The sequence below is a fragment of the Taudactylus pleione genome, unplaced genomic scaffold, assembly GCF_031769625.1.
Source record: "Taudactylus pleione unplaced genomic scaffold, aTauple2 ptg000019l, whole genome shotgun sequence".
Lineage (NCBI taxonomy): Eukaryota > Metazoa > Chordata > Amphibia > Anura > Myobatrachidae > Taudactylus > Taudactylus pleione.
In genome coordinates, this window is record NW_028284421.1 from 19,507,492 (window position 1) to 19,523,759 (window position 16,268).

The 16,268-nt window shown below is 44.3% G+C and overlaps 1 protein-coding gene across 1 annotated transcript in view; it reads right to left on the minus strand.

Moving 5' to 3' along the window:
- LOC148540387 (long-chain fatty acid transport protein 2-like) overlaps positions 1–16,268 on the minus strand; it is a 102,678-nt gene that overhangs the window by 68,852 nt on the left and 17,558 nt on the right. The window lies entirely within an intron of this gene.

Here is a 16,268-nt window from a genome sequence, read left to right on the forward strand (position 1 = left end):
ATGCAAATGGAGCGTCCTCCTGGATGCTCGTATAGCAGGCTATACGAGCGTGCAGTTTGATGGCCGCGATGGTCGTGACAGGGGCCGGCTTCTGACGGTGGGCATTCCCTTGGGAACGCCCCCGTCTGGGAGGCAAGCTCCGGAGTGATTTTGGCTCTATTAGAGCCAAAATCACTCCCACTGACATCACTAGTGATGTCAGTGGGCCGGCTTCTGACGGGAGGCGTTCCCTTAGGAACGCCCCCGTCAGGGAGGCACGCCTACCAAAGGGGGCGTGCTGTCAATCAACATCGACAGCACGCCCCCTTTGATCAGACACAATGAGCGAAGGACTTTCCTTCGTTCGTCGCGTCTGGCGCATGCGCACAACGGAGCTCCCTCCGTCGTGCGCATGCTCAGTACAGAACATCGACCCACTTGCGAGCGGACAGCCGCTCGCGAGTGGGTCGGAATCAGGCCCTTTGATGCTTTAATACCACAAAATATTGATGTTATGTAGTTGATGTTTGCATGACATCAATGGTAATGTGCCGAAGGTAACATTGAAATCAAGCCATGGATAGGTCATTGGCCTCATGGCTGGGTCTGCCGGGAGCCTATCTGATGTGTTTTATGTTTGTTTTCTCATCTGATTGAAATAAATAAATAAATAGAGAGAAATCTACCTTTCTCAATGAAGGGGGGGGGAGTTCTTTACTGTTCTCCCTCTCTATGTAGCTGCAATGCAACCTATTTCTGCTGCACAGTACACAGCACCTATTCAGGTGTGCACAGAGGCCCTGATTCAGAGCCGGACGCTCTGACAGAGCGCTCGCTTTGAATCAGGGCCTTCCTTATCTTTTTTAAGAGCGGCCTCCTGGCCGCTCGCATAGCTGTGGGTGACCACCCACAGCTATAGTCAAGACCATCGCGACCATTGTCTTGACCATCGTCTTGACATAGTCAAGACCACAGCTATAGTCAAGACCATCGCGACCATCAGGCTTGCGACGAGACCCTTGTGGTAGGGTCTCGTTGCCGCAAGCCCTGGAGTGCTTTCGGCTCTATCAGAGCCAAAAGCACTCCCACTGACATCACTTGTGATGTCAGTGGGGCCGGCCGCAGACGGTAGACGTTCCCATGGGTAACGCCTCCGTCTGGGCAGCCACGCCCCGGCACGCCCACCAAAGGGGGCGTGCTGTCACTCACCATCGACAGCACGCCCCCTTTGTAGCGAGACCCGGAGCGACAGCTTGGCCTCAGCGCTCGCGAGTGGGTCTGAATCAGGCCCAGAGCCCCATGTTTAATTTTTGTTTTTAAATATTTGTCGTGTTTTGGTTTTGGCAAAACCACTCTCAAATATTGGGATTTGGTTTTGATTTTTTTAAAAGTTTTAAAAGCGGCTAAAATCATGTGCTTTTACCTGTTTTTGTTCCTACAGTATCATTAACATTAATACCATTAATTTCCAGTCAGTGTTGACCAGAGACGTAACCAGACTTTTTGGTGCCCTGTGCCAGAAAGCATTGGTGCCCCCCCCTTATTTTGTAAATAGGGACATTATTATTATTATTATTATTACCAGTTATTTATATAGCGCACACATATTCCGCAGCGCTTTACAGAGAATATTTGGCCATTCACATCAGTCCCTGCCCCAGTGAAGTTTACAATCTATATTCCCTAACACACGCTCACACACTAGGGTTAATTTTTGTTGGGAGCCAATTAACCTACCTGTATATTTTTGGAGTGTGGGAGGAAACCGGAGTACCCGGAGGAAACCCACGCAAGCACAGGGAGAATATACAAACTCCGCACAGTTAGGGCCGTGGTGGGAAATGAACCCATGACCTCAGTGCTGTGAGGCAGTAACGCTAACCATTACACCATCTGTGCTGCCCATGTGCTGACATAAGATAGTCCACCTGAAAAAGGGCCATGGCCTCATGGGGAAGGGTCAGGGAAGTGATAGGGGAGGGCAGGAGATGCTGGGGATAACTAAACAACTGAGCAGTGTCACAAACATATGGCAGTTTAAAAGAATATAGCACATCTATGAAACATAGTGACACTGCAGTGGCAGACAGGATGGCAGTTTAATAAACGATACGATCATCTGGAATGTTAATCAAAAACTACTGTAGATCAGAGGCACAAGGCCATCACAGATACATGGAGGTGGAGTATTATTAATTGGAAGCCAGCTAGAGCATTGATTGATTGACTGATTACTAACAGTACTGTAGCAGAAAAGCTGATTTCGCATCAGCATGGGCATAACTGCACATGAAATTGTGTTGGTATAAACATGTAACTTTCCTTTGTAAACTGGTACTGTATATAGCATCCTTTGTATGTGGATAGGGGACAAAACTATGTGTTAGTATAAACATGTAACTTTCCCTTGTAAATTTGCATGTAGCATTCTTTGTATGAGGATAGGTGACAAAACTCCTCTGGTCTAGTCCCCTTTGAAGATGAGCAACAGAGGTTGTAAGAAGGTCTGTTTCCTGCATCAGCCATAACTATGTCCAATTGTATATGGCATATAAGAAAAATGTCTGTGGAAATTACAGGAAAGCTGGCCAGGCCCTTGCTAAACAGTCATTAAGAGCCCTGTGTTCTGTTTAGGGACATAGATCAAAGAATGGTTGTATATACCAAGAGACATTCAGTCTACAGATGTGTATATTTTCTTACCTAATCAATGGGCACATTTATTGACCTATGTCTAGGTTCCCAAACTTCACAGAGAGCTGAAGGTATAATGAAAGAACCCCTACTCAGGTGGCCGGGAAACTCTGAGGCTTCAGCCCGCTGGACAATCCACTCTGAGCTGACAAGGGTTAAAATCACCCCCAGGGAAGGGGTTGAGGGGGATGCCTGGAGGAGCAGGCATAAGTAGGGGACAACCCTAGTTTGTTGTTCATTCTGCTTGAGGCTATTGAAGGATACAGATGTTCCAGAGTTTGCCACTGGGATGGCCTCATCCCGAAACCATTCAATCCAACTGAGTGGTTTGTTCTCCAGTTTTGTTATTTTATTTTATTGGAAATTGTAAGTAATTGTGTGATTCCTTTTTAACATTATTATATTCTTTGTAACTTTTGTAAATAAGCTTTGAAGATATTCTTGAATTAAATATTCATTCTAGTTCTGGATCAGTGTTTTTATGACCCAAGGCCTGGTATGGCTCATGTTACCTATTTTTACTAAATGTTCATAATTGTATGGCAGGTAAGGGCAAAGGCTTACCTTGTGTTTTAACACTAAAATTCCCCTTTGCTGGTGGCAGTTATTAGGTTTAGTTAACCACACGTGCTGACATAACCTGTAAATGTCACGGGCGGTGATTCTCGGATTGGCGTATCTGAAGAATTGGTCCGCAGAACCATGACAAGTACTATAATATCTATCAAGAAAAACAAATCGGAGGCAAGGGGAAAACTATTAAAAAAATGCTTCTAAAATACCAATGAGATATTTAAAGTGGAAACTGAATCCAAACAGCAAATCACAGGCCTCTAGACAATACAAGAGATTCAAGGATTAGTAACAGTCTAGTCAAAGTCAATAATTATTAATTATATGATTTGATGAAACTATATATCTGTGAAGAAGCTGCAGGAAACGGGGCCTTTACAACTGGATGAGAAGCTGGTGACGGAAGGTGTCATGATTCTGCTATCAGTAACAATTAGACATTATAATTTCCAAAACCTTATGTGTAATAACTGTATGACCTACTCATGACCTACTTCAGTATTCTTATCTGTCAATGAAAGCTGGGCAGCAAATCTCCACTCCATTTTGGCTACTTGTAAAAGACAGTGACTTAAGACACATGTAAGTGTCCAGGATGTACTTCTAAGGGTTTTCAGATACCCCAACTGTATGTGGTTTTATGGTCCTACACTTGAATAATTCCCACATATTGCTTTAGAAACCCAAACTTCCTGTCCTAAAAGGCATAAATAATAGCATTATGAGGACAAATCAAAGATAATACTTCATGTAATATTTAAAGGTATATATGTTTTAATCCTTACTGCATAAAAGACATACATTCATATATAAAAGATATACTGATCACATAGCAGACCCCATTGACCCTTAAATACGTGCTGTAGTTGGACCAATTTCTGTTTTTTGCGTAGATGTTAATTATCAAAGTTCATTCCTGAATACATCTTAATATAATAGGCAGCTGCCACAATATTTAGGGAGAACTGTCCATGGTATATTACCAGACCATGTCAGTGAAATCAGGGTTCTTTAGCAGGTATAGGTTGAGCATCCCACATCCAAATATACCGAAATACGGAATATTTTTAGCATGACTGAGATAGTGAAATATTTGCTTTCTGATGGTTCAATGTACACAAACTTGTTTAAGGAACAAAATTATTAAAATTATAGTATAAAATAACCTTCAGGTTCTGTGTATAAGGTGTATATGAAACATTAATTAATTTTCAAACTTTATTTGATGCACAAAATTATTAAAAATATAGTATAAAATAACCATCAGGCTGTGTGCATAAGGTGTATATAAAACAGAAATACATTCTGTGTTTAGATTCGGGTCCCATTCCCAAGATATCTCATTATGGCATGCAAATATTCCAAAATACAGAATATTCCAATATCCAAAATACCCCTGGTCCCAAGCATTTTGGATATGGGAGACTCAACCTATACTAGTCCATGCATGGTACAATTCTTCCCTCCCTCCCCATTTTTGATTGAGAAATCTGATCTCTGACAACATGTGTAAAGTGACCCTTAATTGGCACTGGGAAAGGTGGGGGTAGGAGCAATCCTGCACAGGAATAAAATGGTAAGACACCTGCAATGTATTGTCCATTACCTAAGGAGAGTCTGTAACACTGGGATGTACCAAATGCTTCTGGTGTGAACTCCATTCACTGCAGGGTCCTAACCCATCCTTTGTAAGTAGAGATTCTTTGTTATTCCTTTGTATTTCTTAAACTATTTGTGTATATTAATCTGTGTCCATTATTTAATCATTTTTGCATTTGTTACGCACTGGAGTAATTTCATATTTAGATTAAAAATCCTTAATCTTAGCGTGATTCCTGAAGTTCTTTCCATGAACCTATACACCTGTATTGCTAAGGTCTATGCTACAGTATATATGTGTGTGACATTATTGTTTGTATAATAATAATCGTGGTACTGTAATCAGGAGGACGTAAGGGCTCCAAGTTTAACCCGTCATAGTGGCATCTTGATTTGTGTTATTAACTGTTAGTGCTGATGTAACCATAATCGGGACCAGTGGTTTCAGATTGAGATATCTGTGGACTGGCTAAACTCTACAAATTGGTGGCAAGTGGTGGGATAATAATCTTTATTATTATAAGAACATAAGTAAATTAGTGTTGAGTGATCACTGAGAGAGGGTCAACATCAAAATGTACCAAAAACTCAATACTTAATATATTTTGACAACGGACAAGTGCAAATAGTCCCCCCCCCCTTCTTCTTTTGCTTTTCTTGTCTATGTTTCTTTGACAAAAGTGAGATCCAAGATGGCAGTAGAGTATAAGCAGCTAAAAAATGATGAGCTTTTGGCCTTGTGTGATAAACTGACCAGTTGTTCATGGAGGGTGATCACAGTCCAGGTACAAGAGGAAGGCAGGCATGCACCAGCTCATTGTTTTTGGAAACCCAGCTGGCACTGGTTATTACAACAAAGCCCCAGCAGAGGTTGGACCCCTCGCTTTGTTCCGGTGAGGATCCTGCCTTGGACAGGTACTTGCAAATTGCCCTCAAATTGCAGCTAATACAACAGTCCCACAGCCTCAGAACACCAAGCAGCTATAGAACTTGAAGCTGCCAGCAATACTGCAGAACGTGAGGCTGCCTGTCACTGATGTCTGATTTTGTTAATCCGTCTTGGGACCCCTTGGGTCCAGTTGAAGCTGGACTGTAACAGATTTTGGAGGATTTGATGAAATCCCTGCTCATCTATTGAATCAGGACCGAAGTAGCACTGAAGAGAGGGAAGGTATCTAAACCAGGAACTGATTGTGGAGAGCTGAGCCCTAGGACCAGAACACAAGAGCCTGGAGGTGGAACCCACTACTAAGAACTCAGCAATGATCAGAAAATGAAAACTCAGAACCAGTATAAGCTAGAACTGTAGGCAAGAACTCAAAACTCAGGACTGCAAATCAGAAATGAGGAACTTAGAACTGTACTCTGAATGTGCAGAAGCACTGCCCTGGAACCTGCATACTGGTAAATTGATCTGGAATTGGATCACGCAACTCAGCAATAGCCCCAATTACCAGATACCCAGAACCAAAGACCTAACACCTGTGACCGGTGGAATGCTAACAGGAGGTCCAAATGTCTGTGGAACTAGCTAGGGAGGCAAGTGCTTGCTGGAGACTTGAACACAGGCTGAGAAAAAGAGCAGGTGATATGTAGCAGAGCTCTTGCTGCAGGAACAAATGTTGAATGCAGCAGAATAAATGCATGTGTTTTGGATATTTGAATATAGGTTGTGAATAGGATCAGATAGTATGACAGAGTTCTTTCTGCACGAAAGGATGCTGAAAGCAGCAGAGTAAACTCAGGTGCTTCGGATACAGTATATGCAGGATCTCTGCTGGAAACACAGGCACTGTTTAACAAAGTACTTGCAGGTGAACAAGTACTAGTATAGCAGAGAGTACTTGAAGCAGAGTGGAATCACCACTGGAAACACAGGCACTAAGTGTAAAGCTGGCCACACACTAGACCAACTTACATCCAACCATCCAACTAGTTGATTGGTTGGAATGAAATCTGGTAAGGTATGAAAGCAAATGACAATCAGCACTTTGCTCCCAAATGCCGGAAAATGGACAAAAAACTGTTGTTTGAACAAATTGTTTAGATCAAACATTTAACAAACTTGTCTGATGACCATTTTCATCTGTTTTCTGGCATTTAGGTGCAAATTGCTGACCATCATTTGCTCCCATACCTTACCAGATTTTCATTCCAACCAATCAACTAGTTGGCTGGTTAGATGAAAGTTGGTCTAGTGTGTGGCCAGCTTAACAGAGGGCCTGATTCAGACCCGCTCGCAAGCGCTGCGCGCTCGCAACTGGGTTGATGTTTGCCCACTGGGCATGCACACGACAGAGCTGGCTCCATCGTGCACATGCGCGAGACCCGGCTAGCAACGGGTGCTCCGTCGCTCCGGGTCTCACACCAAAGGGGGCGAGCTGTCGATGGTGAGTGACAACTCGCCCCGTTTGGTGGGCGGGCCAGGGGGGTGGCCGGCCAAATGGAGGGGTTCCCAACGGAATGCTTGCCATTTGGGGGCGGCCCCACTGACATCACCAGTGATGTCAGTGGGAGAGCTTCCGGCTCTGTTAGAGCCGAAAGCTCTCTGGGGCTTGCGGCCTCGAGACCCTACCACAAGGGTCTTGTCGCCAGCCCGATGGTTGTGATGGTCTTGACCATCGCGATCATCAACCTGGCCGCTCGCTATAGCTGTGGGTGGTCAGCCACAGCTATGCGAGCAGCCGGGAGGCCGCTCAAAAAAAAAAAAAAAAACGCCCTGATTCAGAGCGAGCGCTCTTTCAGAGCGTCCGTCTCTGAATTAGGCCCACAGTTCTAGCAGAAGAACAGGCACTTAGTGTAGCAGTGACTGGAACCAGGCACCAGATAGCAGTCTTTTTACTTAGAAGTAGAGATGTGCGCTGACCCCCATGTTTTGGTTTTGGTCTTGGATCTGGATCTACCCTAGTTTTGGATCTGGATTGGTTTTGCCAAAACCTCACCTCCATGTTTCCAAAGTGAAGGGTACCAGTGATGTCTGCAGTGCGGGAGTGCCAGCGGTGTCTTTAGTGCAGGTTTGCTGGCTGTGTCGGCAGTGCGGGGGTGCCAGCGGTGTCTTTAGTGCAGGTTTGCTGGCTGTGTTGGCAGTGCAGGGGTGCCAGCGGTGTCTTTAGTGCAGGTTTGCTGGCTGTGTCGGCAGTGCGGGGGTGCCAGCGGTGTCTTTAGGGCAGGTTTACTGGCTGTGTCGGCAGTGCGGGGGTGCCAGCGGTGACTTTAGTGCAGGTTTGCTGGCTGTGTCAGCAGTGCGGGGGTGCCAGCGGTGTCTTATTGCAGGTTTGCTGGCGGTGTCGGCAGTGCGGGGGTGCCAGCGGTGTCTTTAGTGCAGGTTTGCTGGCTGTGTCGGCAGTGCGGTGGTGCCAGTGGTGTCTTAGTGCAGGTTTGCTGGCTGTGTCCTCACTGTGGGAGTGTCAGTAGTGTGGGGGTCGCTGACGGTGTCCTCAGTACGTTGGGCAGCAGTACAGGAGTGTCGGCAGTGGTGGTGTTGGCAGCGGGGGATGCTGAAAGTGGGGGTGCTGGTGGTGTCGGCAGCGGGGGGTGCCGGCTGTGTCAGGCGGTGGGGGATGGCGGGCGCCATCTTCTTTTCCCTATTTTGTAGTGTTTTCAATGGGCTTAACGCTGATTGGCTGAGAGCTGTGACAGACGGCTCTCTCAGCCAATCAGTGTTAAGCCCGCTGAAAACAAAACCTCGCGACTCGACAGAGGGGTCGCGAGTTTTTGCCTCGGGTCAGGGATCCGGGGCAGGCAGGGAGATCCGGATCCCCGAAATTCGGGTGGGTCCGGTTCTCAGGTTTGCTGGCTGTGTCGGCAGAGCTCATCTCTACTTAGAGGTGAGTTGTTCTGGCAATGTGTAAATCACAGGTGCAGGTTTATATAGGGCACTTTAAACACACATTGGTGAAGCAAGCCATGTGAGCGTAATTCAAAGATAGTTGGATTAGAGTGTTTGTCTGAATGGAATCCAATATGGCCACACCCATGAAGCCAGACAGAGTATCATGCTAAGGAAGAACTTCAGATTTTAATAAGGAAATCAAATAACCCACAAAGGAGCTGAAGAAATATCAGGACAGGAGCTAAATAATTAAAGTTTTAGTTCTAAACTATCTATTGCTATGCCACGGAACAGAGGGTTAGCTTGTAAGCAGATGGATAAAGGTGAGTACAGTGGTGTCCCACCATGATCTGCACTCCAAATCTAATCTCACAAAGAACTGTTCTTAGAAGTGCATGAAAACAATTGGCATTGCTGTCTGTGTCTAAAAAACAAAGCCACTAGTGCAAAAAAATGTGTATAGTGCAGTGGTATACCCCCATCATCTTGCACGCCCAAACAATTCTCAAGTGCATATAAATTATTTCTTGGCTGGTGTCAAAAATAAAACCAATCATGGATAGGTCGATAGAAGAGCAGGAGCAGCAACCCAGTACAAGTGCTGCAGCTGCTGCCAGTCATGATAGTACATTAACATCTACTAAAGGTAGTCTTGAGGAGAGAAGGTTTAAGAAATGGCACTTGAAATCTAAACAATATTTCACAATGTTAAAGAAAAACACATCACCTCTAACAATAGTGGGAAAATGTAGTGCTGAAAAATGTAAAATTTCCAGCATGCCATACACCACATGCAGTGGAAAGGAAAGGCTCAAATCATGGCCTTCCTTTGTGAGTGGTGGTCCTACTATTGCTGTTTCATGCCCTAGAATGCCTATTACAAAAGTCTGGGCCAAACAGTTAGACATCTTCTGAAACCCATATGCAACACCTTCTCGCTCTGAGTTTAGAGGTGTCACCTTTAAAACAGGCAAATCAGTGCACAAAAAAACACTAAGGCTGAAGAACAAACTGTGTTCACAAACTTCACAAATCTCTTAAGAGTGCCTAAGGTAGTGCTATGTGTGAATCTGACATTTATGATACTGTAATCCTAGAGAAGTTTCCTACCGCCATTTCTGCAAATGTGAGGATGAATTGCAATTAAAGTAAAGATGGTGACATAGAAATTGAGTTTGCTACTGTAGAAGTGCAATAGGATGAGGGTGATATTTGTGAATTTGACGCTAATGAGAATGTTGATTATGAATGTGTTGGACGAGAAGAAATTGATAAAATTCTGGAGGAGTCTGTTGTTTGTGTCAAAGTAAGCCATCCACCAGTTCTTGCCAGTGATAAGAAGGCCATTGTCATGCATAAGACAAAAAAAGCCACCTCTTTTGTGTGGAATTATTTTTACGCAAATCCTGACATTTGTCAAGCCATCTGTACTGTTTGTGAGGCCAAAGTAAGTAACTTTAACCATCTAAAAACCTACTCCTTGTTACATAATTTTTAGTGAGTTCAATGCAAATTATTTGGGGAAAATCTAAAAAATCCTGTTAAAAAAATTATAACCAGCAGTCCAGCATCAGCATAGCTAGATCCCAGCTCATGCAATTTCTCTGCCAACACCTTCATCATCAATCTCCTCATTAATAATCGGAGGTAGTCTTCCTGCATCCAATTTGTGAAGGCTAACTGACTCCTCCCCTATACAGGATTCCTAGAAGAATCCTTGCGCGCTAAGGCTGCTGTCGGGTATGAATCTTTATCACAGAAAGGAACTAAGAAGACTAGTAGTTTGAAATAACAAGTGACAGTGTAACAATCATTTGCAAGAGGAAGCAAGTATGAAAGCTGCCATCCAGTTGCACATCAGATCACTGAAGCCATGATGACTATGCTAGCATTAGAGCTGCATCCTATATCCACCATTAATACATTTGGTTTCAGATAGTTATTTGAGGTCCTGTGTTCCTGCTAGCAAATTCCATCTCAATGCCATTTTACCAGTACAGCAATCCCTCGCCTGTACCAGGACTTTAAAAAAAAAATATTTGTTGGCCTCAAAAATGCCATTTTGCCGAGTATCCACTTAACTACAGATATGTGGTTACATGACTGTTACAGCCCACTGGGTGGGTGTATCACCTTCAGAAGCAGGAGCAATATCTAACACACAGCTCTAGCTCATTCACAGGCAGGCTGATTTCTGTATCACAAGCTTCGATAAAAAGCATACAAGTGTCAACCTGTTAGAAAAACTCAGGGATGATAGCAAAATGGCTTTACCTGCTAAGACTCTCCTAAGGATATGTCATTTCCAATAATGCAATTAACATTAAATGAGCATCACAACTGGATGAATTTGAACAGGTACCATATTTTGCCACACAATAAATTTGTTGGTTCAGAATTTTATTAAAAAAAATACAGGTGTGTGCAGGAGCTGAGTTCTGTGGCCCGTAAAATTTTCGGGCATTTTCGGCATTCAGCAGTCACATGTTAAAGATTGCAGCAGTTGCAAGAACAGTTCAATTTCCAATTCCACCAACTGATGTAAGTGATAGTATCCCTGTGAAATTATACCCTTTATATGCTTCAGTGAATGGAGGAACAGCAAAAAGGCATCCAAACCTACACTACAACCCATGACATAGGGAGAGGAGGGAGAATGTACCTTACTCCAGCGCAGTGGATAATACTATCCATATTATGCAAGATACTGAAACCATTTAAAATATTAAAAAGTAAAGTGAATTCAAACACGTCCAGCCTGAGTCTGGTAATTCTATTAGTTTAACTACTGGAAAAGATGCTAGAGAAATTGAAGGAGGAGATGAAATTAAATGATTCTGCTAAGTATGTTGGACTTGTACAGTAGATCAAGTTCTTTATTTCCTTGACCAGGACCAAAAGGAATGCAACATCTTGCTATTGGATCACTACATTTTGACTTTTATTGCTTGATCCTGTTTCAGCTCTCATCCTAACCCACTGTTACATGCTCCTTCCTCACCATCTCTCCCCTCTGTGTCACCCCTGTCTGACTGCACCTTCCCTTTCGAGTTTAAGGTCTCATAAGCAGGGCCCTCTTCCCTTACATGCTTCTCCTTCTCTTACTCTTACTATCATTTAATCCTAACTCCACAGAACGGCACCTAACACTTGGTTGCTGACACCCTGCTGCACTTTTAAGTGTTATGATCACCAATTCTGCAATGTTTGTAATCCATGTCCTTGTCCTGCATTTCTTTTTTCTGTTAATAACTGTTTTCTTGTGTGCTCATATGTTTATGTACTTTGTAAGGCACTGCGGAACCTTGTGGCACCATATAAATAAAGGATAATAATAATTCTCGGTTTAAGTCCCATGTAATGTCTTTCTTTTCAAATGGCACAGATCTTAAGAGATGCAATAGCTCCTTGCGAGCAAGTTGTCAGCTCAAGTGGCACATGACATGACGTCTCCTGCTTCAGTTTCTCCTGCAAATGATGCTGCCAGGAAAAAACTGACCTTTCCCAAGACACCCACCATTGATGAGGATGAGTTAACTCAGCACACCTGAGTGAGACTATATTATGACATCTGGTCAGACTTAATAAAATTGCGCAAAATTTATGACAGCTTATTTATTGCCAATCAAGCTGTAGTTTGAACCACCAATGATCCCTCAGGATAGAATACAAGTGTGCAGAGTGGTGTAATGGCTGCTGTGGTAATATGCTCATCATATTTATTAATATATGTCAATTCGTGGCAATAAGGAATCATTATTCGCCTAAATGTTTCATTACTCAGTTGCTGGGTCAATTGCCATCGCTTTACTTTCAATTACGGCCAGCAGTTGGATGTGCGAGCAGGCCTGCTGCCTATGGATCCCTCTTCGATAAATTTTGCGAATGGGCTAATTCAAATATTATTTGATAAATAGGCCCCTTAATGTGCTAAAATAACTCTCAGACTAAAGTTGTATAAAATGTTCATATAAATGTTCTATTTTATATCTTTTCCTTGAAATGTAACTCATTTTTTTAAACTAATTAAGCCACTTGAGCACTGGATGAGGTTAAAAATAACAATTGTTTGTGCACATTAGTCTGGAATTGACAACGACTTTTTTTCAATTAGGTTGTAACTATTACTTTATATATAGTATGTGCTTTTATCCTCATCTATTTAATAGCTCTGTATATTGGATGTTTAAAATTGGTTACCTTCCCAGTGATATTTTTGGTCTAGACATAATGGGCTGGGTATGCGATCCTGGCGCACAGAATTCCGGTGGCTGGAATATCGTCACTGTAATCCCAATGGTTGAAATACAGACACCTGCAGGTAAGTAATTTTAACCTTTCTCCCTAACCCACCTTTTCCACAGCCTAACCCTAACCCTCCCCTCCTGCAGCCTAACCCTAACCTCCCCCCCCCCTCAAAGCCTGGACCTTCTTTTTCTATAATAATAATTAAAGTGCTACAACTTTATTTTATACATCTCTCATGTAAATAACACATAATCAAAATCTACTTTCTGTCATAGAGACAGATGAATGAAGGACTTAATCTTGACATAACATCAGGTTATCTTAAACACACACATACCGCAGCACAAATCCTAACCCACTGCTCCATGCTCCTTCCTCACTATCTACCCCATCTGTGTCACCTCTGTCTGTCTGCCCCTCCCCTTTAGAATGTAAACTCTCACAAGCAGAGCCCTCATCCCTCACATGCTTCTCCTCCCCCTACTTATAGTATAATTTACTCCTAACTCCCCACAACGGCACCTAACACCTGGTTGCTCATGTCCTGCTGCTTGTGTTATGCAGCTATGTTTATAAACCATGTCCTTGTCCTACATTGTTTTGTATTACTATTAACTGTTTTTCTTGTGTGCTCATTTATGTACTGTGTAAGGTGCTGCAGAACCTTTGTGGCGCCATATAAATTAAGGATAATAATAATAATAATCATTTGTAATACTTCACTTATCAGAATCCCTATTTAGGTGAAATTAACTACTTATGTGTTTTATAGAACAGTGGTCTAAAGTTCACTATGTAGATAGAACTGTTTCTTTGGTTGGGGCAATAGGTTATGTAAGCGGAAAAGTGGGGGAAAAAGATGGGAGACACCCCAGTTGTTGATTTAAAGTTGGAGTTGTGAGTGCGGCCCATTTCCTGGAGATATATATATATATATATATATATAGTGCTTAAAGTGGTCCTAGAGAAGTGGTGGAACTCACCCCACCCCCAGTGCTTCTTTAATAATGGGACAGCGAGCAGAAGGTGGGCACCCAAAAAGGGTGTGGTGTCAAAAATGGGGTGTGGCCGCACAATAGTATTTCTAATTCAAATTACACCACACAATAGCACAATCTTATTCACATTAGTGTCATAGTGCCCCTGATTCAGATTACACCATAGTAATGTAGCAGTGTTCCTTATTCATGTTATGACACACAGCAGTATACACAATGCCCACAGTAGTAGTGCCCCTAATACACATACTGCCCACTGTAGTAGTGCCCCTTATACAATGCCCACAGCAGTAGTGCCCCTTACACATAATGCCCACAACAGTAGTGCCCCTTATGCAATACCCACTGTAGTGGTGCCCCTTATGCAGTACCCACAGTGGTGGTGCCCATTATGTGTTTCCTGCAGTGGTAGTGCTCCTTATGCAGTGCCCACAGTGGTAGTGCTCCTTATGCAGTACCCACAGTGGTGGTGCCCATTATGTGTTTCCTGCAGTGGTAGTGCTCCTTATGCAGTGCCCACAGTGGTAGCGCTCCTTATGCAGAGCCCACAGTAGTGTGGTGCACCTTATGCAGTGCCCCCAGGAGTGGTGCCCCCTATGCAATGTCCCCAGTAGTAATGCCCCCTGTATTAGTGCCCCTGTAGTAATTCCCCCTATAGCAATGCCCCAAATAGAAATGTCCCCTGCCCCTGTATTAATGTCCCTTGCAGTAATGACCCCAATAGTAATGCCCCTGCAGTAATGCCCCCTGTAGAAGTAGTGTCCCCTGTAGTAATGCCCCCAATAGAAATGTCCCCTGCAGTAATGCCACAAGTGGTAATGCACCCTGCAGTAATGCCCCCAATAATAATGCCCCATTTAGAAGTAATGCCACTTGTAGTAATGCCTCCAATAGTAATGCCACCAATAGTAATGCCCCCTGTAGAAGTAATACCCCCTGCAGTGGTGCCCCCTGTAGTAGTGCCCCCTGTGGTGGTGCCTCCTCTAGTAATGCCCCCTGTGGTAGTGCCCCCTGTAGTAGTCCTGTGCATACACGTGAAAAAAAACAAAAAACAAAAACATTACTTACCTTAAGCCCTGCTCTTGTGAACGCTACCGTCCGGTCCACCTGGCTGCTCCTCGGAACTATATGAGAGATGTCATGATGTCACGACGCCTCTCCCATAGTGCACACTGCAGGAGCCAGAAGCCGGAGCTCAGCAGTTAGCTCCAGCCAATGGCTGCCCCTGGCGCTGTGGGGAAGGAGTCGAGCGTAACAAAATCTCAGCGGGTGCCCTGCAAATGGAGCATCCCTGCGGCGCCGGGCTGAGGTGGGTCGGAGGAGGTGGAATTTTCAGTTGCCAAATAGAGGTGATGGAACGCAATTCCACCCTGTTCCGGCCCACTTTAACCCCTGTGTGTGTGTGTGTGTATATATATATATATATATATATATATAGAAAGACGTTGCACTGGCAATGAAAGGAAGCTCTGCACTCCCTTAAATACCCAGTGCTGGACTGTGACTGGCCAGAGAGAGCATGTGACACACCAGGATAGGGCGACTAGGTCCCATGACTGGAGGCAAGATGGCGGCGCCCATGCCAGAGTGGAACGGAAGCACCACCAGGCCTGACTAGACCAGAGTGACAGTATGCCTGTAAAAGCCTACGCGCAGCCAATGCACCCCGCCAGATACCAGCGCCACCGCCAGATGCTCCTCGCCATAGCGTCCTCACTGGTAATACCTGCTGGCTGGCATGCCGAAATCCCCTGGTCGTGACAGTAACCCCCCCTTATGGGTGGCCTCAGGACACTCACCAGGCTTCTCAGGATGTGCAGAATGGAATTTCCCGATGAGTGCGGGAGAATGAATGTCCCGGGCATTGGTCCAGCAGCGATCTTCCGGGCCGTAACCCTTCCAATCTAGGAGGTACTGCAAACGGCCTCTGAGGATACGAAAATCTAGGACCTGAGAGACCTCGAACTCCACTCCTCTCTGAGGTGAAACAGGGAGAACCTTGAGAAATTTGTTCAGAATCAGAGGCTTGAGAAGGGAGACATGAAAAGAGTTTGGAACTCTTAAGTAAGAGGGGAGTTGAAGGTGATAAGCCACAGGATTGATGACTTCTGTGATGGAGAAGGGTCTGATGTAATGTGGGGCAAACTTCATGGACGGGACTCTGAGGCATAGGTTCCGGGTGGACAACCAAACCTGGTCTCCAACTTTCATGCAGGGTACCTTCCTGCGCCTCTGTCTGCTTGTAGTTTGTAGCGACAGGACGTCTTATCCAAATTAGTGCGCACTTGAGCCCAAATGGATGCAAATCTCTGCACTGTATCCTCCACGGCTGGAACATCAAAAGC